Source organism: Eriocheir sinensis, chromosome 67 (genome assembly GCF_024679095.1).
Source record: "Eriocheir sinensis breed Jianghai 21 chromosome 67, ASM2467909v1, whole genome shotgun sequence".
Classification (NCBI taxonomy): Eukaryota; Metazoa; Arthropoda; class Malacostraca; order Decapoda; family Varunidae; genus Eriocheir; species Eriocheir sinensis.
This window is the reverse complement of record NC_066575.1, coordinates 3,208,778-3,233,703: the sequence shown is the minus strand read 5'-3', so window position 1 is coordinate 3,233,703 and position 24,926 is coordinate 3,208,778. Positions and strand designations below refer to the sequence as shown.

The 24,926-nt window shown below is 47.3% G+C and overlaps 1 long non-coding RNA gene across 1 annotated transcript; it reads left to right on the top strand.

Moving 5' to 3' along the window:
* The first annotated feature begins 5,570 nt into the window (after nt 1-5,570).
* LOC126987946 (uncharacterized) lies at nt 5,571-10,457 on the top strand. The gene is made up of 2 exons (XR_007741300.1): nt 5,571-6,691; nt 6,831-10,457. It is a non-coding gene; the product is annotated as an uncharacterized LOC126987946 (long non-coding RNA).
* Nucleotides 10,458-24,926: the final 14,469 nt, after the last annotated feature.

Sequence of the window (24,926 nt, the reverse complement as noted above, 5' to 3'; positions counted from 1 at the left end):
TCGAAAGCCTTGTCAAATATCTGTGCCTCGGCTCCGATATGTTTAAGAATATGGCCCTAAAAATCTTAAGCCAAATGAGATAATGACTTCACTCTCCCCGCTCAGCACTATCCCTTCCCACTCAGCACACTTCTCCCCACTCAACACTACCCCATCCCACTCAGAACTCTTCCCAATCAACATTCCTCTTCTTACTCAGCACTCCCCCACTCAGCACTCTCCCCAACTCACCATTGCCCCATCCCACTCAGCACCCTCTCCCCTCACTCAACACCACCCCTCCCCGCTCAGCACATTTCCCCCCTCATTCAGCATTCTCCCTTCCCCCTTCCCACTCAGCACTCTGGCCTCACTTCGTACCCAGAGGGGGCGGGGTTGGGGGTGGTGGTTGCGGTGTGCAGGAAGAGCGCAGTGCCAACAGAAGCCACATGAGGCCCTAAGCCGGGTCCAGCCTGACCTTGGGGGGGGTGGGGGGGGTGGACGCGGAATACCTGCCTTATTAGATTACGGCGCGTGCGAGGGGACGAGGAAGGGGTGCTGAGGGGAAGGGGGGGAAGGGAAGCGGGGGGTAGAAAGCGAGGGGAAAGGGAGAAGGGGAATGGGGCGAGGGAAGGGACTGAAGGGAAGGGAGGAAGGGGAAGGGAGGAGTGAATGGAAGGGAGCAAGGGGAAGGAGGGAGGGGAAGGGAGCGAGGGGGAGGGACCGAGGGGGAGGGGAAGGGGGGGAGGAGATAAGAGTGAGGAAGTGCTTTCTTGCGTGTGTGTGTAAGCAAAACCCTCGTCTACCTCTCCTCTTCCCCTCCTCCTCCTTCCATCTTCCCCTCCTCTTCCCCTCTTTGTCCTCTTTTCTTCCCCTCCTCCTCCTTCCATCTTCCCCTACTCTTCCCCTCTTTTCTTCCCCTCCTCCTTCCAACTTCCCCTCCTCTTCCCCTCTTTGTCCTCCCCTCCTCCTCCTTCCATCTTCCCCTACTCTTCCCCTCTTTTCTTCCCCTCCTCTTCAACTACCTCCCCACTCTCCCCTCACCTCCTTAACCTCCCTTTCTGCTTCCCTCCACCTTCCCCCGCCACTAACCCCGCCCCCCCCCCCTCTTCCCTACCTCCTGCCCCCTCTTCCTCCCTTCCCCCACACACAGTGACTCCTGATCATCTTCCTGCCCCCCCCATCCTCCCTCCCCTACATAATGACTCCTTCCCCCTCCCCCCCTCCCCCCCCTACACACTGACTCCTGGCTCCCTCCCCCCCCCTTAGTTATACAGTAGCCCCTTCCCCTTCTCTCATTCTTCACCCCCCTCCCCTTTCATTCACCTTCCCTCCCTCACCTCACCCCCCACCATTGCTCCCTCACCCCTTCACCCCTTCTGCTTCACCCCCGTACGATGTCATCTTCCCCTCCCCCCATTCAGTAGCCCATGTATCCTGTCCCCCCCCTCATTCAGTAACCTGTTCCCTACCCCTTTCCTTCCCCCACACCCCTATTCAGAGCTCATTCATCCCCCCCTCGTTCCCTACCCCTTTCCTTCCCCCACGATATCACCTCCCCTCCCTCATTCAGAGCTCATTCATCCCTCCCCCATACCCTAACCCCTTTCCTTCCCCCCACAAGATATCACCCCTCTCACCCCATTCAGAGCTCATTCATCCCTCCTCCCACTTTCCCTACCCGTTTCCTTCCCCCACAAGATATCACCCCACCTCCCCCATTCAGAGCTCATTCATCCCTCCCCCTTTCCCTCCCCCACACGATATCACCTCCTCTCCCCCATTCAGAGCTCATTCATCCCTCCCTCCCCCCGTACTCTACCCCTTTCCCTCCCCCCACACGATATCACCTCTCCTCCCCCTCCCGTTCCCTACCCCACACGATATCACCTCCCCCCCCCATTCAGAGGTCATTCATCCCTTCCCCATCCCCCCCTCAGTACCCTCTCAACTCCTTACAACCACTCCATTCCCCCATCTTTACTCCCCTACGCAGTCACTCCATCACCACTTCACTCCCTAACCCTTCCTCATTACGATAAGTCCCCCAGCCACCCATTCGCTACTCCCATTACGTTCACACCACACGGTTATCTAGTCCTCCACCCCTCCCCTTCATACCCCCCCCCACCTCCTTCATTAAACATCCCCTCCCCTCCATTCTCCCCACCACAGTCATTAACTTCCCATTACTGTAGCCTATCCCTGCCCCCCCATAATTCACCCCCTCCCTCCATACTCCCCCACACACTCATTAGCCCCTCCCATCACTGTAGCCTATCCCTCCAACCCCCCCCTTATAATTCATCCCTCCCCTCCATACTCCCCTAACACACTCATTAGCCCCCCACCCCCCTCGTAATACCCCCCTCCCCTCCATACTTCCCATCACCATCGCCAACTATCCCCCCCCCCCCCCGGCACCCCCACACAATCATCTGTTACCATTAACCTCACTTTCAATTTTAATTCAGTAACTTCTCACCCTTTTACATTCTACCCCCCACACCACTCCCCTTCCCATACCACTCCCCCCCCCCAGACCACTCCCCTTCCCATACCACTCCCCACCCCCATACCACTCCCCTTCCTATACCACTCCCCACCCCCATACTACTCCCCTCCCCATACCATTCACCTCCCCCATACCATTGCAAAAAACGTCACACAAACAATAAATAAAACATTGAAATGACAACAATCTTACCGGCGAAAACAGGTGGCAGCTTACCTGTCCACTCACCTGCAAGACACCTGTGGGACTTATCTCCCTATCTCTCTCTGTCTTACATGCATGGCGTGGGAGGAAGGCTTACGGTGTGTGTGTGTGTGTGGTGTGTGTGTGTGTGTGTGTGTGTGTGCACCTCAACATGGGTCGTCGTGCGGAGCGTGGGTCCGGGGATGAGGATGGGGAGGGGGAGGGGGGAGGGAAAGCAGCTGATCCTAGAGGGGAGAACGCCGTAGAGTAGGTCCTGTCGCCTCACCTGTACACCTGTTGCGGGGGGGAACACCTGTGCCTTCGTCAGTGGTCGTATACTCTCGTTGTGACTTACCTGTCTCTGTCACCAGAGAAGGCGGCCCCTGGACGGGGCGGCGCCGTGCCGAGCCTGACTGTGTCAACAACGAAGGTAACTCACGGAACAGGTGTTTGGGCCGCTGCGTCGTGGCTCTGTGCTGGGGCCAGCGGTGGGAGGTAGGGGCGCCGTCAGGGGCAGCTGCTGGGGCCTCGTTGTGGCGGGCGTCACCAGCGACGGAGGGCAGCCATGGCGACTGCGGCGGCGGCGGCGACGGAGGAGGAGGAGGAGGTGCAGGAGGCGGGGCCAAGGTGCGGGACGCGGCACCCGCACGAGTCACTCGCTCAGGGTAGACTGGAAAGCTCGCGCGCGCGACGGTCCGCGGATTATATACCGACTCTCTCGACCTCCACTGAGCCACGCCCACTTGCTCTTTTGGGCCCGCTCATTGGAGGACGGAGGGGCCAGCCAGCCAATGAGAGGGTCCTGTGTCTGTTCCCCGCTACTGATTGGGCGATCTTAATAGGAGCTCCACCTTTTCCAGCTGTCGTGTTATGATTTCCTGGCTGTCACCTGCTCTGGTTGTTTTTCTTCTGGACATTACAAAACATTTGTCTTGAAGCAGCAGAGTCCCGCCGATTAAGTGGGGAGGAATGCGACAGGCCGAGGCCAACCGGACAGGGCGCGGGCGCTGGCCGGCGGACGGCGTGCCTGTACGGGCTGCAGCGTGCGGCGGCGTGCGATACCGTCCGGCTCCCTGTCCACGGCGGGCGAGGGGAAACGTGGGGAAGCGGCGTGCATAGCAAGCGTTACCCTCTCCCTCACTTCCTGCACCCCCCTGAACCCCCCCTCCAGCACACGTCCTCCATACTTGCCTCGTCCCCTCACTCCCTTCGTTCCCTCACTCCCCTTTTATCCTCCCCCTCTTAGCACCTGCTATGTTCTTCACTCACACTCCCCTTACCCTCACCTCATTAATCTTCTCCCCTCGTCACCGTTCCCTCCTGCCGCCCTCCGTGACCCCTCACCCTCACCCTCGCCCTCTCGCCCTCGCCGCCTTAATGACCACTTGAGTCGCCGTGACGAGGACGAAGTGACCCGCGTTATCGCCCGGCTATCGAGCGCCTCATTTTTTCAGCAGATGGGGCCTCGCGGTGGTCCCGGGCCCGGCGGCGGCTGCGTCCCGCCCTCGCTGCGCGGCGCGGCTGGTGTGTGGCCGGGCGGTGCGGGCGGTGGGCGTGGGTTGCTATGCCGTCGAGGCCCCTAGACATTTTAATACTTCACTACAAAAACACTCACACATTAGACAGTTTTACGTTGTTTCTTCGACCTCCATTTGTTATGAAACTCTTATATTTATTTGGCAGTGGTGGAGGTGAAGGTGGCGGAGTGGATTTAAGGTGATAAAGGAGAAACTGAAGAAGATTTGAAATGCAGCTAGGAGGAGATTAATAGGGGAATTACCGTGAAACTTACTGGTGATCCCTCCCATGTATACCTTTACATGTCCGTACGCAGAGAGCAGATTTTGAATGGTTCCTAGGTTCAGTGCAAATAATAAGCGGGTTTTTATTACTGTTTTACGTTATGTTAAGAGTATTTTCTGTTACGTATTTTCAGTATGTCACTTTACGAATCAGATTAAAAGTGTGTGATGATATCTGTCAATAATTTTAAGGACTTTTAATGTTATAAAGTAATTTCAGTATAGTACAAAGAACAGTTGATTACTCGTACCTTTTGTGCAGGTGTGTTTATTAACTATTTTAACGACTCTTTTTCCTAAACCTTTACATTCGATAACTTTTATGCACTAGTTAACACCTGTTCTTCTCCTCCACAGGTAAGGCGTTGGAGGTGCGGGCCGGCCAGGTAACAGCCAGGTAAGCGGTAGTACAGGTGACTCCGCGGGGGTTCCATGGGGCGGGAGGGGTGATCATGGGTTGTGGAGCCATACCCTGCATTCCATCTGTGTGTGTGTGTGTGTGTGAGAGAGAGAGAGAGAGAGAGAGAGAGAGAGAGAGAGAGAGAGAGAGAGAGAGAGAGAGAGAGAGAGAGAGAGGTTACAGTAATGATCTAGAGAAGAGGCAGAGACAGGCACTCGATGAACCAAGAGAGACAGATAGATAGATAGAAAGATAAACTCAGAGAGAGAGAGAGAGAGAGAGAGAGAGAGAGAGAGAGAGAGAGAGAGAGAGAGAGAGAGAGAGAGAGAGAGAGAGCGCATCCAGCCTCTCGCCTCACCTGTGACCCGCGTCTTGGGTGTTATGACCAGGTGGCCCGTGACCGCTCAGGTGTGGAAAATTGTCGACCTTGAGTGGCTGGATATCTTGATTATTCACCGTAATCTACATTCACGCGTCTCATCCCTTCTCGGCTCACCCTTTCAGCCACCCAGCCACATTTTACGCTTCATCAATATTCATTCTTACTCCGATAGAGCTCCGTTTTATATATTTTCTCTATGTTTACTTTTCTTTTTTTTTGCCTTTCTTTTTTTGTGTTGGGTTATCGGCAATATCTCTTGGCTACTGAAAACCGGCCACCACACCAAGGCCACGTGCTTGTCAGGGGAGAGGAGAAGGGGGGTGGGGGATGGGGAGGACGAAAGGCTGGGTTGGGGCAGGTGGGGGAGAGCGTTGGGCAGGGTAAGGGAGAGGCGAGCGAGATGGTTGTTTGGTTGGCGGTCTGACTGGCTACTGCTGCCCCACTCCACGCCTCCAGCCAGTCACCCAGTTAACCAGCCAGTCACCCAACCAGTCACCCAGTCAGCCAGCCAGTGCGCGAATCAGACAACCAGTTATTCAGACAAGTAATTACCCAAGCAAATAAACTCTCCCTGTCCCTCCCACTCAGTCAGTTATCCAGTCAGACAGTCAATCACTCATCCAGTCAGTTATCCATCCAGGTAGACGAACACACTCAGTTTTGTTGTTCTCACGCGATACGGCAGACAGTCAAACAGCCATTCAGTCAGTCAACCAGCCAGTCATCCAGCCAGTCAGCCGAACACATTCACTCCTATTGTTTACACACGATAAGCCAGTCAGCCAACCAGTCATTCACCCAGCTAGCCAATCAGTTATTCACCCAGCCAGCCAACCAGTCAGCCAGTCATTCACCCAGCCAGCCAGCCAGTCAGCCAGTCATTCGCCCAGCTAGCCAACCAGTTATTCACCCAGCCAACCAGCCAGTCATTCAGCCAATCAGCCAACCAGTCATTCAGCCAGTCAGCCAACCAGTCAACCAGCCGAACACTCCCACTCCCTGTCACTCCCACGCGACTAGTTTCAGAATCCTCACACTCCCAGGATCCGCCTGTGGGAGAGAGCACAAAGAAATCGTTAAAAGTGGAAGGCAAGTGGAAGGAAGGAAGGAATAAGTCAAAGGCATGTCCTGTGTTAAGGCGCCGGTTAGAGGGTCGCCTGCTCCACGCTGCCACGCTTAATAACTTGCCTCGTTATCAGTATTTCCAAACTTGTATTGCTCTGAGGGAAGCGACGCTGTAGTACTTCCTTCGTTTTTTTGCTTCCCCTGTTTGACATCTGCTGTTAAACTCCTGTCCACTCTGCTACGTGTATCTCGCCTCCCCGTCGCCCCTTCTTCCCCTCCCTTTATATTTCTCACTCACTGCCTTCCCCTCGTATATCGTCACCCTCACAAATTAATCGCCTTAGTCAATTTTCAGCGATTTCCAGGTTTTTGTTTACATCAGTTTTTCATCATGTGACGCCGTAGCCCTCGCCTTCCCCTCCCTTTATATTTCTCACTCCCTTCCCCTCGTATATCGTCACCCTCATAAAATAATCGACTAAGTCAATTTTCAGCGATTTCCAGGTTTTTGTTTACATCAGTTTTTCATCATGTGACGGCCATTCTTGTATAGTTGCCTTCGTTATTCAGGGTTTGAGTGTTCTAGAATTGGCCTTTTCATTCCTGCCTAAATCTTAAGCCAAATGAGATGATGACAGTTCTTTTCTGATTTCCTGTAAAGTAGAAAATAATGACTTAGGCGGCTTGTTTACGAAGGTGACGATATATATCTTTCACTTACCTTTCCTCTCCTCGCATCTCTCGCTAACCTATTTTGCCACTCTAGCTCTTAAGTCAACTCTGCTGTATTGTCTGACGTACCTTTTCTTCTGTATCCGCACCCTTGTCCTCCTCCTCCCTCACTTCCCTCCCCTCATGTCCCTCGCCCTCACTCTCTTCACGTCTCCAAAGGCTGCATCACGAACAATATTTTTTCATCATTTTCTGGCTCTGTAATCTCCCAGTGCATGCGAGTATCCAAAGTGCCGGTGTGTCGCTGACCGAACTGTACGGGCACGTCTTCCGGGCATGACCTCCGGAAGTGCTTGACTTGCTATGATTGCTACATGTAAAAAAGGGGTGTATGGACCTGTTAGTGGTTGGCAATTGAGTGGAAAGAGGGTATCATCGAGCACTTACGATCTGCAGACATCTAGGCTCTTTTGCTCAAACACAGAATATCACAGGAGGTTACCAGGACCGGCTTACCTTCGTGGTGTCTCCAGACTTTTTCAGTACCATGCGAGCAGAATTAAAGCTGTTACATTGAGTTTGGTCTCGAATACAAGCAAAGATTCCATAACCTAGTATCAAGAAGACGGTCATGGACGAACTGTCAGTGCGGACATGTATAGTTGTCCCAAGATCCTCTCACTGGTAGACAAACACCAAAAAATGCTAGAAAATTGGTTCCTGTGGCTCCGTCTTTATTCTCACGTCCGCTCTGCTGCGTTATCTCACGTTCATCGGTTCTCAGTCTTACCCACGTCCTCCCCCCTCCCCCCTCCCCCCACCTCATTACCCACACTCTCACTCCTTTCAGTGTTGTAACTCCTACGTCCACCATGCTACACCGCCTCACATCCCTCCAGCACCTTTGATCTCATTTTTATCTTCCTCCTCCTTTACTTCCTCCTCCCTCCCTTCCCTTGCTCTCGATCGTTAATGCAATACAAAGGTTATATTCTGAGATAATTTGTCCTTTCCCCTTTTTATTCTTCTTCCTCTCTTGGACCGGAACACATTTTAGGAGAGAGCAACGGGTTAATACCTTCCAAAGTTAACCAGTCTCAAAGTTTTCTTAATTATTATTATTATTACTTTTTTTTCGTGGGTCATTGCGAACTCTTTTCCCGTTTTAACTTCAACGTAAACCCGCGTCCATTCGTGCATATAAACGGTCCTAAAGGTGATATCAGTCCTGTGAGAGATATAAGTAATTTGAGTGTTAGCAGTCCAATAGGTGATGTATGGGTGAAATTAGGCTTGCTTTTTAATTTTTTTCCGTGCATGTGAGAAAATCGACCGTAAGAAACACACGTGGGTCTTGTCCTGCCCCGAGGTCGCGATATGCAGATGAGAAGCAAAAGGAAATGAACGAGTGACGGCAAACATACAATGATTCACACATATATACAAAAAAAAAAGACAACATGGACATATTTACTATTCGGGGAAGGAGGAGAAGGAGGAGGAGGAAAGGAAATGCCAAGACGTAAATCCACAAACAATATAGAAAAGTGGCGCCGTTGTGAAGGGTGAATCACAACATACCATCATCAACATCAGCAGCAGTGACGTTATTTCCCCTTCATACGGTAAACTAGACAGAGCAAGGGCGTGTTACTCCTGAAGGAAACTAGAGATGCCGAAAAGAGAATGATCATATTTCCCCTTCTTACGTTATAAATAATATGTACACGCTAAAAAGAGCAAGGAATAAAGAATAACATTTTCCCCTTCATACGGTAAACTAAACAGACCAAGGGCGTGTTACTCCTGAAGAAAACCAGAGATGCCGAAAAGAGAATGATCAGATCTCCTCCTCTTACGGTATAGAGAATAAGGATACGGTATGAAGAATAAGGAATAAGGAGCCAGATTTTCCTCTCTAATGCTAAACTGGACAGTCCAAGGGCGTGTTACTCCTGAAGAAAACTATAGATGCCGAAAAGAGAATGATCAGATTTCGTCCTCTTACGGTACAGAGAATAAGGATACGATATAAAGAATAAGGAATAAGGAGTCAGATTTTCCTCTCTAATGCTAAACTGGACAGACCAAGGGCGTGTTACTCCTGAAGAAAACTATAGATGCCGAAAAAAGAATGATCAGATATCCTCCTCTTACTGTACAGAGAATAAGGATACGGTATAAAGAACATAAGAACATAAGAACGTATGGAGTCTGCAAGAGTTAAGGAATAAGGAGTCAGATTTTCCTCTCTAATGTTAAACTGGACAGACCAAGGGCATGTTAGTTACTGTGAAGCTTATATACTAATGATGCCGAAAAGAGATACAAGTTTAGTGTACTCGCGTAGTTATATAAAACACGTGTATTTATGATAAGACAAAGGTTGATGTTAGACGCTTCCATCCCTCACATCAAATATTTCCAGAGGCCGAAAAGGAGATTAGTCGGGTTATAAAGAGAGTTCGTTTAGGTTCATGGTACAGAAGAAGGACCAAGGTGCCAGAAGGATCATAAAACTACCCCCGAAAATGCCCCTAAAAAAAACTCTTACGATAGCCTAGTAATGCCCTTAAAAAAAACTCTTTCGATAGCCTGGTAAAAAAATGTGGACTTGGGCCGAGATATATTTAATTAAGAATATGACCCAAACTGTATAGAAAGAACTTGGTGTTAGTTAAGAAAATACCAAACGGGAGATATCTAATGAAAGCAAATTTAAACACTGAAAGAACTTGATTTTGCTGAGTAGAAAACAAAGCGGAAGGCATGTTTATATAAAGAAAAAAAGGACAAACGTGAGATATCGAATAAAAACAAAATTCCACGTGTAAAGAACTTGATATTACCGACTAGACGACTAAATTAACGGAAGGCGTGTTATATAAGGAAAACTGAGGCAAAAACTCTTCGTAGTGAATTGAGCAGAACATGTAGCGTTAACCGAGTGGAAAATTGTTAAGAAAGGAAAGAAGGGAAGAGAGAGAGAGAAGTGGTACCTGACGCGGAAACTCTAAAATGACACACTGCAGGGAAAGCGAAGAATTATTGAGCGTTTAACAGGACGGAAGACGTTAAACACATGCAAAGGGGAGACTGAAGGGAAGCGAGCGAGTGAACAGGAAGGACGACGAGGGATAAAAAGAAAAAGAAAGGAAAAAAGAAAGGAAAAAAGAGAGGAAAAGAAAAAATATATATCCTCGAGGAGACGGAAAATAGAAAAAAAGAAAAAAAAGGAAGAAATAAAAGGAAAATAAATCAAACTCGAGTTGCTGTTATTAGAGAAGTTGTTGAGGATTCGTATATGTTACCTCGTTAATGACTGAAGGGAAGCGAGCGAGTGAACAGGAAGGGAGGAGACGGATAAAAAGAAAAAAAAGAAAAAAGAAGAAAAAGAAAGGAAAATAAAAAGGCAAAGAAAAAATAAAAAAAATGTATATCCTCGCGGAGACGGAAAATGCAAAATAAATAAAAAAGGAAGAAAAAATAAAGGAAAATAAATCAAACTCGAGTTGCTGTTAATAGATAAGTTGTTGCTGAGGATCCGAATATGTTACCACGTTAATCTACTTCCATTTATTTTCTTATCTTTATTATTTACTTGCTTACAGACCGAAAAAAAAAAAAATCAAACTCGACCTGCTCTTATTAGAAAAAAATGTATCGTTAGGTATTCAAATATATATACTTCATTAATTTAACCTCATCTTATGGTTATTATTTACTTATTTGCTTATTTATTTATATTTAAGTGTGTCTAAGAACTCTCTAACTTGATACATAATGGCAGACGGAGGATAGGGAAGATGTATTAACTTTTATTCATTTATTTATTTATTTATTTATTTATATATTTATTTATTTTTATGTGAGCGTCTAGAACATGGTGAAAGTGTGTAGAGAGGGAAGGCTTGGTTGGAGGGGGGGGGGGGGAGGGAGGAGGGGTGCCAGTAACGGAACAACTGCCTTATCTGCCTCGAGACTCAGCTGTTTCACACACACACACACACACACACACACACACACACACACACACACACACACACACACACACACACACACACACACACACGCCGCTGCCTTATCTTCCTCGCCTCAAACTACTTCTACAGCTTCTTCGTCGGCTATATCCTCGCCCCCCCTCCCCCCCCCCCAAAAAAAAAAAAAACTTTGACCTCCACAGTAGCATTGATGGTCCCTCGTTCCTCCTGCCGTAGCTGACACAAACCTTTAGTATCTTATATATATATTCCTTTATCTTCCCTTCATCTTGTAGCGTGTAGCTCCATATAGTCGCGTGTGGTGGGTATGCTGTTCTCCTTGTTACGCTCCCACATGTATCCTACCTGTCTTACCCTCTGCCTTTTGGGTCTTCGTTTATATGATGCAGCTGCTACCATGTCTTCTGGGGCGGTACTCCTAGACGCTTCCACCTCGCACATCAACTATTTTCATAGGTCAAAATGGAGATTAATCGGGCTTTCATGAGGATTTTTTTCACATTCATGGTACAGAAGAAGAGTTAAACAACCACTAGGGCCATTAAACTACCCTTGAAAATGCGCGAAACGCCTGCGAAAGATTTGAGAATTCGGGTCCTGCTCTCTTGTCTTTCCTGTGTTGCTGTTACTATGGACATCCTAATCGTTTTACACTCTACCAATCGCTGTTTTGTTTTATGCTGTTGTTACCATGCGCTCCTAACTGTATTATCCTTTGGCTTCTGGTCCCTTCTCTCTTTCATGCTTCCACTAAAACACACTCTGAAATGCCTTCTGTTTCCTCGTCTTTCTAATGCCGGAGGGAGGTGTGGCTATGACGTGGTGGTCGTTGAAGTAAAGGTGAAGATGAAGATGAAGAAGAAGGAACGGAAGGGAGTGAAGAAATAGAGGAGGGAGGTGAAACAGGGAGGAAAAGGAAATAGGGACTGGGGAAAGTGAAAGAGTAGAATAGGGTGCTGTTTTACACTCTGCCTTCTGCTCCTTTGTGTCCCTCGTGGAAGTACTGACACATCCTTACTGTCTTATAACACAATGCATCCTAACTAACACACCCTTACTATCATAATACAATGCCTGGATGTCCCTTTTTTCTCTCGTGCTGGTACTAACACATCCTTACCGTCTTCTATATAGCTTACACTGCGTCCTAACTAACACATCCTTACTATCATATACTCTGCCTACATATCCCTTATCTCCCTCATGCTGCTACTAAGTACTAACACATCCTCACTGCCTTTCGCCCTCCATTCTCTTTGCCTCTGTATCATGGTGTGTGTTGGTGGTGTTCCATGGCATTTTCCTGCTCTCCCATGCACCCTCACTACATGCTGGTCTCGTGTTTCCTTCCCTTGGTGTGGCCGGAGCTCAGGGTGGTGGTGATGGTGGTGGTGGTCCGTGGCTGGCATCTGCTGCTCCTCTCTCACTCTTCGTTATCTCTTACGTTGTCTTCGTCTCGTTTGCCGTTGGGGATGTGGAAATTTTGGGGTAAAAGAGGAGAACCAGTAATTGACGGGGAATGTTAAAGTGAGGGATTGAAGATAAAAAAAGAAAGACCTGGGAGTGTTTAGCGGAGCGGAAGTCATAAAACACGACGCGAATGGAAAGTTGAAGTTAAAGGTCATTAAGATTCAGGAGAGGAACTTAGATTCTCCTAATAAAAGTAAAATTGTTCGAACTATATTCCTCTTACCATGTATTTTGCGTAGCGGACTCAGTTTTATTTTTTATTTTATTTTTTATATTCACTTCTTTGTACAGTTTTAGTCCAAGGGAAAGGAAATATTAAGTTACATGACAATAGTTAGATTCAAGAGCGGAAGGGCAATCTCTCTCTCTCTCTCTCTCTAAAAAATAAAATAAAAATTGCCCTACGTTTCCCTTATTTAGTGTTTCAAAGAGCTGTACTTACTTTTTTATCATTTCTTTTTATATAATTTCTGTAAGTTACATGACAATACTCAGATTCAAGAGCGGAAGGGCGATTTTCTCTCTAAAAAAAAGAAAAGCTAAAAACTCCATTGCCCTTAGCTTCTCCCTTATTTGGTATTTAGTAGAGCGATACTCCGACCTTTTTTCTATCATTTCTTTTTATATAATTTCAGTTCTGGCGAAAACAAATGATAAGTTATGTCGAGGCGCGGCCAAATGCAGCTAACGTATGCGAGTGAGGCGGCCTTTTGAAGCACTGCGCCCCAAGCACAAATCTCACTCCAGCCTGATCATTTTCGGCAATCCAGTTATCTTGTTGTGGTCTGACATCCCCTGCTTGTCACCTGTTCATTCTCCTACCTGTGTGTGCGGTCCTGGCCGGCTCGAGCACAAGAGCTTCCCCCCGGAGCTCATCAATGACCCTTTCATTTTAGAGAGAGAATCTAAAGTCCGGGTTGGTAAGAGAACTTCCGGACAGCATGAGGGTAGTCTTAGGCCACTCGGCGGTGACTGAAAAATCCCAGCTTGTGGCACCGGGCGGAGCGCGAACCTGCGTCGTCCCACTCAGCCACCGCCTCTCCAAGAAATGGCACATGTCTTAGTCAGTTTTCATATTACTTGATGTTCTGGGATATCATTCACTTTCTTGGCTAACTGCATCACCGAAAACATCTGTTCGTGTAATTAGGGAGTAATAGAGGCCGTACCAAGTCACCCCGGAGCAAAATCAATCATTCTCTCGTCATTTTTCTGTCTTATTGATACGTATTGAAGTACATAAGAACATAGGGAGACTGCAAGAGGTCGAATGGCACACACACGGCAGCTCCAGATTCCCCCGCCGCCGCTACCACCTGTCATCCTCGTGGCTTGATGCGGGTATTGTTCATCATTATATTTCGCCCTTGGTCTGACTCTTATACCGTTAAAAAAGACTAGTTCTGCGTGGCGGGTTTTCAAGTGCTCATACGGTAATAATCAATAAAAAGAAAAGAAAACCTGAGGGCAAGAAATGAAGAGGGCTGGGGTGGAGTTGGGGGGCGTTATACGTATTGAAGTATCTTGTCATGGGTAGTTTATTATTATATTTTGCCTTGGTCTGTTATACCGTTAAAAAAAGAGACTAGTTCAGCGAAGCGGGTTTTAAGTGCTCGTATACAGTAAGAATTAAAAAGAAAAATAATAACAGAGAGAGGAGAAGGGAGGAATGGGGCGGTGGGGGAAGAGGCAATACCAACAGTAAGAATGAAAGAAAAAAAAAGAATAATATAAGAAAAAAATAACAGGGAGAGAAGGAGGGCGGAAGAGGGGATGGGGGGTCAGGGGGAGGGGCAAGTGGCGGCATTGAGAGAGATGGTAATACAGATACAATTGTTGGGAGATGTCAGTCACTCCCTTTATTAAGAGCCAAGGGGAAAAAAAGTGAACGCAGCCTTATTAAACGTGAGGATGATTTGAAGCAACTCCTAATTCCGGCTGTCCAGGTGGAGGCAATTAAGGTGTGGAGGAGTACCCGGAACACCTGGCCGCCGCCCCTAATGTGGAGGTGCATGGTGGAGGGTGTGGAGAGCATGGGGATGATGGTGGTGATAGTGATGGGGATGTTGTTGTTGTTGTTGTTGGTGGTGGTGGTGGTGATGGTGGTGTTTTGTTGTTATTCTTATTGGTGTGTGGTGGTAGTGAACTTGTGGTGGTGGAGTGTGGTGGTGATGCTGTTGTTGTTGTTGTTGTGTAGCAGTGGTTGTGTTTTCGTTGTTACTGTTGTTATATTCTGTTGTTGTTTTCATTAGTAAGTTTGTGGTTTTATCGTGGTGAGAGTGATAGTTTTTCTTGTTGTTGTTGTTGTTGTTGTTGTTGTTGCCGAAGCTTAGTGTCCATGGCGATGACGGTGGCTGATCATGTTTTTGTTGCCCTTTTTTGTTGCTGTTGTTGTTCCTGCTGCTGATGATGCTGATGATGTACAATGTAGGTGGAGGTGGTGATGTCTGATGGTTGTCAGCTCGGACTTTACTTACAATTCGCTAATGTGGACACAGACGTAAAGCAAGTGTACGATCTACGCTTAGCTTACTCCTGATAACTTAAAAGGCTCCGTGCTGTAAAAAAAAAACTCCTCCGCATAATTTATTCAACAGCACTAAACAACGAGTTCACTTCGGGCCGCATCAGTTAGTGGCTTTTATTATGACGCGGCGCCGTAAAGCTGTCTCCCTTTAGTACTATATCGGACAACTTTATTACGCCATCCGGCTTCACTCAGGCGGCGCATCTTCCTTCCCGGCTCGTGTGTCCATTCATCTCGTGTCCGTTAAAAGCTACGTAGACGAAAGGAAAGTGCTACAAAGGGTGTTAAGAAAGAAGGATGTTAGACAGACGTATCCAGAGAAGAAAATGTTAGAAAAAGCATAGAGAAAAAATGTTGCAAAGAAAGACGAATCCAAAGAAAAAATTGTTAGAGAAAGCATAGAGAAAAAATGTTGCAAAGAAAGACGAATCCAAAGAAAAAATTGTTAGAGAAAGCATAGAGAAAAAATGTTGCAAAGAAAGACGAATCCAAAGAAAAAATTGTTAGAGAAAGCATAGAGAAAAAATGTTGCAAAAACGTAATCAAAGAAAAAACGTTAGAAAAAGCATAAAAAAATGTTGCAAAGACGTAATCAAAGAAAAAAGACGTGATTAAGGGGGAAAATTGTTACGACGTATGCAAAAGAAAAAAAAATATTCCAAAGATGTAAATAGAGAGAGAAAGAATAGAAAGACAAAAGTGTTACAAATACGTGAATAGAGAAGAAAATTATTACAAAGAAGAAAACGAATTGTAAATGTTAGAAAGAATGGAAGCGAATATTAAGATTAACAAAGAAATGACGAGAAAAAGGGTAAAACAGATAAAGAAAAAGATTACAAAGACGCAAACAGTGAACAGAAGAATTACAAAAAGGAAACTAAGAATAAGAGTTACAAAGAAAACACAAAGAAGAAAATGTAACAAAACCGTAAACCAGGAAAAAAAAACATTATAAAAAGAAAATTACAAAGAAAACAAAGAAAAAGATAACAAAACCGTAAACCAGGAAAAAAAAACATCACAAAAAAGAAAGTTACAAAGAAAAAAAAAATAAAACCGTAAACCAGGAAAAAAAACATTATAAAAAGAAAATTACAAAGAAAACAAGGAAAAAAAATAACAAAACCGTAAACCAGGAAAAAAAACCATTACAAAAAAGAAAGTTACAAAGAAAACAAAGAAAAAAATAACAAAACCGTAAACCAAGAAAAAAAACATTACCCGAAAAATAAAGTTTCAAAGAAAACAAGGAAAAAAATAACAAAACCGTAAACCAAGAAAAAAAAACCATTACCAAAAAGAAAGTTACAAAGAAAACAAAGAAAAAAAATAACAAAACCGTAAACCAGGAAAAAAAAACATTACAAAAAAGAAAATTACAAAGAAAACAAAGAAAAAAATAATAAAACCGCAAACCAAGAAAAAAAAACATTACAAAAAAGAAAGTTACAAAGAAAACAAAGAAAAAAAAATAACAAAACCGTAAACCAAGAAAAAAAACATTATAAAAAGAAAATTACAAAGAAAACAAAGAAAAAAATAACAAAACCGTAAACCAAGAAAAAAAAACATTACCCAAAAAGAAAGTTACAAAGAAAACAAAGAAAAAAAATAAAACCAAGAACAAAAAACATAACCAAAAAGAAAGTTACAAAGAAAACAAAGAAAAAAAATAACAAAACCGCAAACCAGAACAAAATACGACAAAAAAAACACAAACAAAAAAGTAAAACAAGAGAATAATGTCCTTGTGCCCAACTTAGGTAATAAAGCAACACAAAAAACTACAAATAAAAAAAGACGTTCTTTGTATTATCTTGCCGACCATTCATCCTGTAAAAACTCACCCCCTCGCCGCCGCCTCCTATTGGTCGTCACCGCGCTCCCCGTCAGCCTCGTGGACCAATCAGCGACCGCCTCTCTCCCCTCCTAGACTCGGGCTCCTCGCAGACATCAATTTTTTTTATTTATCATTATTTTTTTATTTTTTTTTTACTTTTCTGCTCGTGTCGCTATTTTTGAGTTTCCGGTTTCGTTTTCTTTTTATTTTGTTTCGTGTTTTATTTATTTTTCCCTTTTTGTACTTGATTTTCTTATTTTCGTTTTATTTCCTGTTTTTTTTTCTTTGTTTTTCCTTTATTTAGGTTTTTGTATCTACACACGCTTACACACACACACACACACACGAGGTTTTGCATGTGTGTGTGTGTGTGTGTGTGTGTGTGTGTGTGTGTGTGTGTGTGTGTGTGTGTGTGTGTGTGTGTCATTATTAAATTACCTTGTTTCTATTTCTCTCGAGTTTAAGCTCAGTGGAGGAGGAGGAGGAGGAGGAGGAAACGGTGGAGGAAAGCAGGTGGGTGGTAGAGAAGCCCCACGAGAACCTGCACCACCACCTTCACCACCACCACCACCACCACCACCAGGGGAATCGTGATAGAATTTGCAAGTTTACACTGTGGGTCTTATGCTGCAAGGATGGAGAGAGAGAGAGAGAGAGAGAGAGAGAGAGAGAGAGAGAGAGAGAGAGAGAGAGAGAGAGAGAGAGAGAGAGAGAGCGGGGTTGTGAGGTTGTGTCTGAACTCTTTATTGGGTTAACCTGGAAATGAAAGTTGAAATGAATTAAAAAAAGAGTGACTTATGGGTGAGGGGAACTTAGGGATAGGGAATGCAAAAAGTGTGAGGGATAGATAGGATGGAACTGTTATTATTGTGTTCTGTGGGTGAAGGTGTGTGTGGGGTTGGGATTAGCAATAACGAGTTAGTAGTGTTTTTTTTTTATCGTGGGTGAGGTTGGTGAAGGTGGTCTAGGTTAGAGAATGGTCTGGTTGTGGGTGAATCTGTGTTAATGTGGTGAGGAAATTTGTGTGCGAATGTTTTTGTGGTTGGAGTTGGTGGTGGTAGTGGTGTTGATGTTGGTGGTGGTAGTGGTGGTGGCGATGTTGTTGGCGGTGGTAGTGGTGGTGGTGGTGATGTTGTTGGTGGTAGTGGTGTTGATGTTAGTGGTGGTATATAGTGGTGTTGATGTTGGTGGTGGTGGTGGTGTAGGCGATGTTGTTGGCGGTGGTAGTGGTGGTGGTGATGTTGTTGTTGGTAGTGGTGTTGATGTTAGTGGTGGTATATAGTGGTGTTGATGTTGGTGGTGGTAGTAGTGGGGTTGATGTTGGTGGTGGTAGTGGTGGTGGTATATAGTGGTGTTGATGTTGGTGGTGGTAGTGGTGGTGTTGATGTTGGTGGTGGTAGTGGTGGTGTTGATGTTGGTGGTGTTGATGTTGGTGGTGGTAGTGGTGGTGTTGATGTTGGTGGTGGTAGTGGTGGTGGTATATAGTGGTGTTGATGTTGGTGGTGGTAGTGGTGATGGTATATAGTGGTGTTGATGTTGGTGGTGGTAGTGGTGATGGTATATAGTGGTGTTGATGTTGGTGGTGGTAGTAGTGGTGTTGATGTTGGTGGTGGTTGTGGTGTTGGTGATGTTGGTGATGATAATTATAGTAAACAGGTTATGCAGAGGGTGTAATTAGGAGTTAGGCAGTTAGTGGATATTATTTTTATTATTACTGGATCATAATGTAAAACGGATGTCTCTGGATGAGGTGTGGATGAAGGCGGATGTGGAGGGTGTTGACAATTTCTGGAAGTGTCTTAGGTTGCTGGTGAAGGGGAGGGCCGTAGTTGGGGAGGCGTGTCGGGGGTGAGAGGGAGGAGTTGATTTACTAGTACAAAGAGGTGGGGAGGTTACATGGGAATGACCAGGTGAGGTAGAAGGAGGGGGGGAGGGGCGGTGAAGGGGGGGGGGGGCATGGGGTAGGAGGGGTTGAGGCTAGTGGAGACACGGGAGTGGGCAGGGGTAAAATTGTTGGGGAAGGGGGGTGGGTCAGAGGGGGAGGGGGGTGAAGACAGATTATCTTGTGTTACCAGGTGAAGACAGGAACAGGTAAACACGAGAGAGAGAGAGAGAGAGAGAGAGAGAGAGAGAGAGAGAGAGAGAGAGAGAGAGAGAGAGAGAGAGAGAGAGAGAGAGAGAGAGAAGAGAAGAGAAGAGAAGAGAAGAAAAAGAAAACAGAAGAAAAGAAAAAGTAGGAGAAATGGAAAAGAAGATAGAGATGAAGATAAAGAGGAAGAAAAGAAGAGGAAAAAAAGAGACAAGCGAGAAGAGAAAGGAAAAAGGAGGAGAAATGGAAAAGAAGAAGATAAAGATGAAGATAAAGAAAAAGAGAAGAGGAAAAAAAAAAGAGAGAAGAGAGAGAGCGAGAGAGAGAGGGGTCAATGGCACACAGGTGGGTAGCGATTAAGAAAGTGTCAGGTAGGGAGAGTGACAGAACCAGCTCAGGTAAATTAATCACTGCCGCAGAAAGTCTTGGAAGCGCAGAGCCAGGTGTGCACAAAACCAGGTGTACACAGAAGTTGATTTACATAGCCAGATGCACACATAACCAAGTATAGAGAGACAGGTGTGCGTGTAATCTTGTGTACATTTATCCAGATGTGAATTGGTTAAGTGTACTCAGAACCAGGTGTAAAGAAAGTCAGGTGTGTGCAGGTGTAGAAAATGACAGGTGTAATCATGGCCAGGTGTATGCAGGCGTAGATAGGCAGGTGTATGGAGAGACAGGTATTTAGTCAGTTGTAAACAAGGTAAGGTGTTAACAGGTGTAGAAAGTGACAGGTGTAAACAAAGTCAGGTGTTTACAGGTGTAGAAAATGACAGGTGTAAAGAGAGCAGGTGTGTAGAGTCAGGTGCACACAAAACCAGGTGTACACGTAGTCAGGTGTAGCACCCAGCAGATGAACGCGCACACAGGCACGCACACACACAGGTTTTGGGTGGTCAAAGGTGCCGTGTGTGTACTTAAGGGTGTACACGGATTTAAACGCACACGGTGTCGGGGGTACAGAGCGTTCGGCGCGTTGGTTGATGGTCGTCGGGACGCAGCGTGTACGAATGGTCCGCTAATGGTCGATATGGGCCTGTGGGTACGCGGGGTCCATTAAGGGTCGTTATGGCGCAGTGTGTACGTGGGGACCATTAATTTTCGTTCCATCTCTGTGTGCTGCCCTGTTTGTAGTCTTCTGTGTAGTCCTGTGTGTGTAACCCCCCGTATGTAGCCCCGTGTAGTCGTTATAGCCTTGTATACGTGTGGGTCGCCGGTTGATTCGTGCAAAACAAGGAAAACACGACTAGGGCGCAGACTTCAGGTGGAGCATGTCGTGGGCACGCCGCCAAACGTATACTTGTACTAATTGCTGGCGGTATCTTGTGCACAGAGAAACATACACTGATTTGCTCAACCTGCCACACACAACCAGGTACACATAGACACACAGAGCCAGGTACACACTTGGTCAGATGTATTCAAATGTACGTAGATAGATAGATAGTTTAATGACCACCACAAAAATATATACATAATAATAATAATAATAATAATAATAATAATAATAATAATAATAATAATAATAATAATAATAATAATAATTTCACAGCAAAGTAATAATGGTCCAAAATAAAGCTACAAAAACCTCTCTTTCGGCCACCTCTTTGGATTCTTTTTAGGAGCAGCGAGTAGCGGGCTTTTTTTTTATTTTTATTATTGTTTCCTTTTTTTGTGCCTCACGCCTTTACCTCCCTCACCCTCGTCACTGTTTCCCTCCCTACCTTAAGTACATCAACCATCCAGTATCCTCACGCCTTTACCTCCCTCACCCTCGTCACTGTTTCCCTCCCTACCTTAAGTACATCAACCATCCAGTATCCTCACGCCTGTACCTCCCTCACCCTCGGCACTGTTTCCCTTCCTACCTTAAGTACATCAACCATCCAGTATCCTCACGCCTTTACCTCCCTCACCCTCGTCACTGTTTCCCTTCCTACCTTAAGTACATCAACCATCCAGTATCCTCACGCCTTTACCTCCCTCACCCTCGTCACTCTTTCCCTCCCTACCTTAAGTACATCAACCATCCAGTATCCTCACGCCCTTACCTCCCTCACCCTCGCCACTATTTCTCTCCATACCCTCAGTGCAGCGCTACCCTCATTCAGTATCTTCACGGCCTTATCCCCCTCCCCCTCGTCGCTGTAGTAACAAGATCCCTATTGTAGCAGTTAACCAGGATCCTCACGCCCAGGGAATGGTTAAGAATGTCCTCACTAAACCATTACTTCCATAACTCACCGTTCTTCCATCCGGCTCACTGATGCAATTGCTCAAATGTGATCTTTATTTTATATAATCTTTACTTTGGCATCAGTTTTGCATTATAAGAAGAGTATATTGCAGGGATTTGTGTGTATATTGTTTTGTTGAATTGTGGGTGTGTCTCCTGCATCGAAGACACTATAAAAAGAATATCGTCCTTCTGTCACCACCTAGGCGAGTAAATTTTCTGAAGAGCTCCCTTTTGTTCTCCGCTCCTCGTACTTGTGATTCACACGTAACAAAGGAGAAGAAAACACATGAATCTTCTAAACGAAACTGCCTTTTTTTCTAAACTCACTCTTTTTCTTTTACGGGGCGACCTGTAGCGCTTTTTTTTATGTGTGTGTGTGTGTGTGTGTGTGTGTGTGTGTGTGTGTGTGTGTGTGTGTGTGTGTGTGTGTGTGTGTGCGTCTTGTTTGATTTATGGCCCTTGGTGTGTCAGGGCGTGTGTAAGAAAAAAAGCGCACACAGTCACAGGTACACATAGTCATGTATACCTGTGTGTGCAGAGTGAGGTGTATGGGTGACAGGTGAACGGGAGGCGTGAGGTGAAGGTGGGCTAAGGTACACACAATTACCTGCCCCTCGTGTGTGTGTGTGTGTGTGTGTGTGTGTGTGTGTGTGTGTGTGTGTGTGTGTGTGTGTGTGTGTGTGTGGCAGGTGGACAGGCGTGAGGTGTAGGTGTAGGTGGGCCAGCTAAGGTGTACGCAATTACCTTCGCCCTATTCCAGGTGAGGGCTCACGGCTCCCCTTACCTTGCCTTACCTTACCTTACCTGCAACTCCACACCGATACTCCTCCTCCTCCTCCTCCTCCTCTTCTCCTTTCTCTTACTCTTTCTCCTCTTCCTCCTCCTTCTCTAACTACTTTTTGTATTTCTCTTTTAGTTCCTCTTTCTCTTTTGTTGTTATTTTTCTGTGTTGCTTTGCTATTTGCCTTTCTCTTCTTCCTGTTCCACTTTTTATTATTGTATTTTCTTGTTATGAGTTGATTTTTCCGTCTCCCTTTTTTACATTTTTTTATTAGCTTTCTATAATCCCACCTGTCTTATGTTTTTTTTGTTGATAGATATTTTCATGAACTTAGCAGAGAATGTAATTTGACGGGGAGAGAGAAAACTTTCCTCTAGTAGCGTAGCATAAGAAAAAAATAGAGGAGGAGGAAGAGGAGAGGAAGAGGGAAAGTAGAATGAGGAAGAGGAGGAGATGGATAAGATAAGAGGAGGAGGCGGAAGGAATGTAGAAAATGACGTCACGTTCGGCTCTCTCGGAAATTATGATAAGAATGAGCACACACACACACACACACACACACACACACACACACACACACACACACACACACACACACACACACACACACACACACACACACACACACACACACACACACACACACACACACACACACACACACACACCTCTCCTCCCGAAATTGACCTCTCTTTCGGCCACCTCTTTTGATTCTTTTTTTAGGAGCAGCGAGTAGCGGGCTTTTTTTTATGTTATTGTTTCCTTTTTTTGTGCCCTTGAGCTGTCTCCTTTGCTGTAAAACACACACACACACACACACACACACACACACACACACACACACACACACACACACACACACACACACACACAAAGGGAGGAATACTATAGTGCATGGTCAGCATATTCTTTTCCTCCAGCTGTTTTCTCCATTCGCCCCGCGCCCTCTCTGACGTAAGGGTTCCGGGCCACGAGAGGCGGACGGGGAGCAGGAACTGAGAGGCAAAATATAATAATACTTTGCTATTTCGTGGTGACTAAAGGTGAAAGTGTCCCTTCTCGCTGTTTTTACTCTCTCTCTCTCTCTCTCTCTCTCTCTGTGGTGGCGGTGATGAAGGTGCAGGAGAGGCTGAGGGCGGCTGTATAGCGGGGCGGGGCGGGGCGGGGCGGGCAGTATTAGCGAGTGTCAGCCAGCGTCAGGCGTCTGTGTGTCGGGTGTCAGCTCCTCGCCGACTGCAGGGCAACAAAAAGCGAATCTAGGCGCGTCGGCCGCTGGCAGAACGACACAACTGCCGCCCACCGCCCGCACACCTGCCGCCCACGCCCTCACGCCCACCGCCACCCCTCACTTACCCCCGGCCCCGCGCGCTGAGGGGACACGCGGCGACGTAGCGGGTCATTTAGAGCGTTAATGAAAGCATATTGGACACATGTGTGTGGCATAATTTGTATGCCCGCCCGGTACACTTCATTCACAAATCCTGCAACTCGGGTGACGAATCCCGAAATTTACCTGTCTATATTTCTTTCCCCAAGTTTCCGTCTCGACCCGGATTCGGGGCTGAGGGGGGCGGGCAGGACATTGCAGTGACCCAGGGCGGGGCGGGTGTGCGGGGGGTGGAGGGAAGGGGGCAGGAGGGAAATTAGCGGAGGTGTGGCGAGGCGGCAGCCGCGGCGGCGTTCATTCTGTTTGGCGGCGCGCGGCTCGTCGCCTCGCCCGCTTCGGACGCGGCGCGCCACGTGTGACTTTACGTGTGTGTCCCGCGGCTCCCCAGCACGATACACGCCCTGCGATGGCTGCTTCTGGTGGCTTATGGCGTGGGTGACGGGGCGGGAGAGTAGGCGGGCTGTAGGGGCGGAGGGCGGGCGGCGGCGGCGAGGTGGAGTGTCAGAGCGGGGGGCGGGAGCGGCGGGGTGGTGGAGGTGGCGGCGGTGGGCGGGTTTCGTGCGCGGCGGCCACCAGGGGTCACCAGATCTGATAACACAGTTGTGCACCTTTTGTAAACTCCACGCTGGTGCCCCTCACGCCGTGCCCTGCCCCCCCTTGCTCCCCGTGAGTGCCACGCCCGCGGGGTGACCACGCCCACCCCCCTGCCGACGGGAGGCGCGGGCTGGGGCGGTGCAGGGAGAGCCTAGCCACCGGAAGTAAGGTGACGGTGCACAGGTGAGCGGGCGGCTGCATGGAGGGAGGGAGGGAAGGCGGGGGGGAGGGAGGGGGGGAAGAGCAGCCTGGCGCCAACACTGATTTTCAATTCAGGAGGAGCGGCAAGTCCTGGGTTCGTCCTGCCGCCGCCCGCCGCTCCTCCCCCTCCATGCCACCCCTCTCCTCCCCCCGCCCCTTCACCGCCCCCACGCCCTGCCCTCCGCGCCCTTCCTTCCTCCACCACGCCCTACCTTCTGTCCCTTACGTCTTGACTTCCTCGCCCTACGCCTTGCCCTTCCCCCTCCCCCCCCATTGTCTTGCCCTCCTCAAAACCTGGCCCTTCCTTCCCTCCCTCCCTTCCCTTGTCACCCCCTCCCTTCCTTCCCTCCCTCACCGCTACTCCGCTACCCCCTGCACGCCTCCCCACTCCCGTCCCTTCTTCACCTTCCACGCCACCTCATCTCAGGTATTGCAGCTCGCAGGTGAAGTTAACACACACACACACACACACACACACACACACACACACACACACACACACACACACACACACACACACACACACACACACACACACACACACACACACACACACACAGAGTTTCGCTTTTTCATGAATTTTTTTTGTTTTTTTTTGTGTGTGTGTGTGTGTGTGAGGGAGGGAGTGGAGGCGTGAGGGATGAGGGAGGGGTCGGCTGTCGCAGTCACCCCGTCACCCCGTCAGTCTGTCGGTCCGCCTCGCCCTCACCTGCCGGGTAAAGATACAGGTAACACAGGTCCTCCTCCTCCTCCTCCTCCTCCTCCAAGACTGGCTGGCTGGAAGAAAGCAACGAGT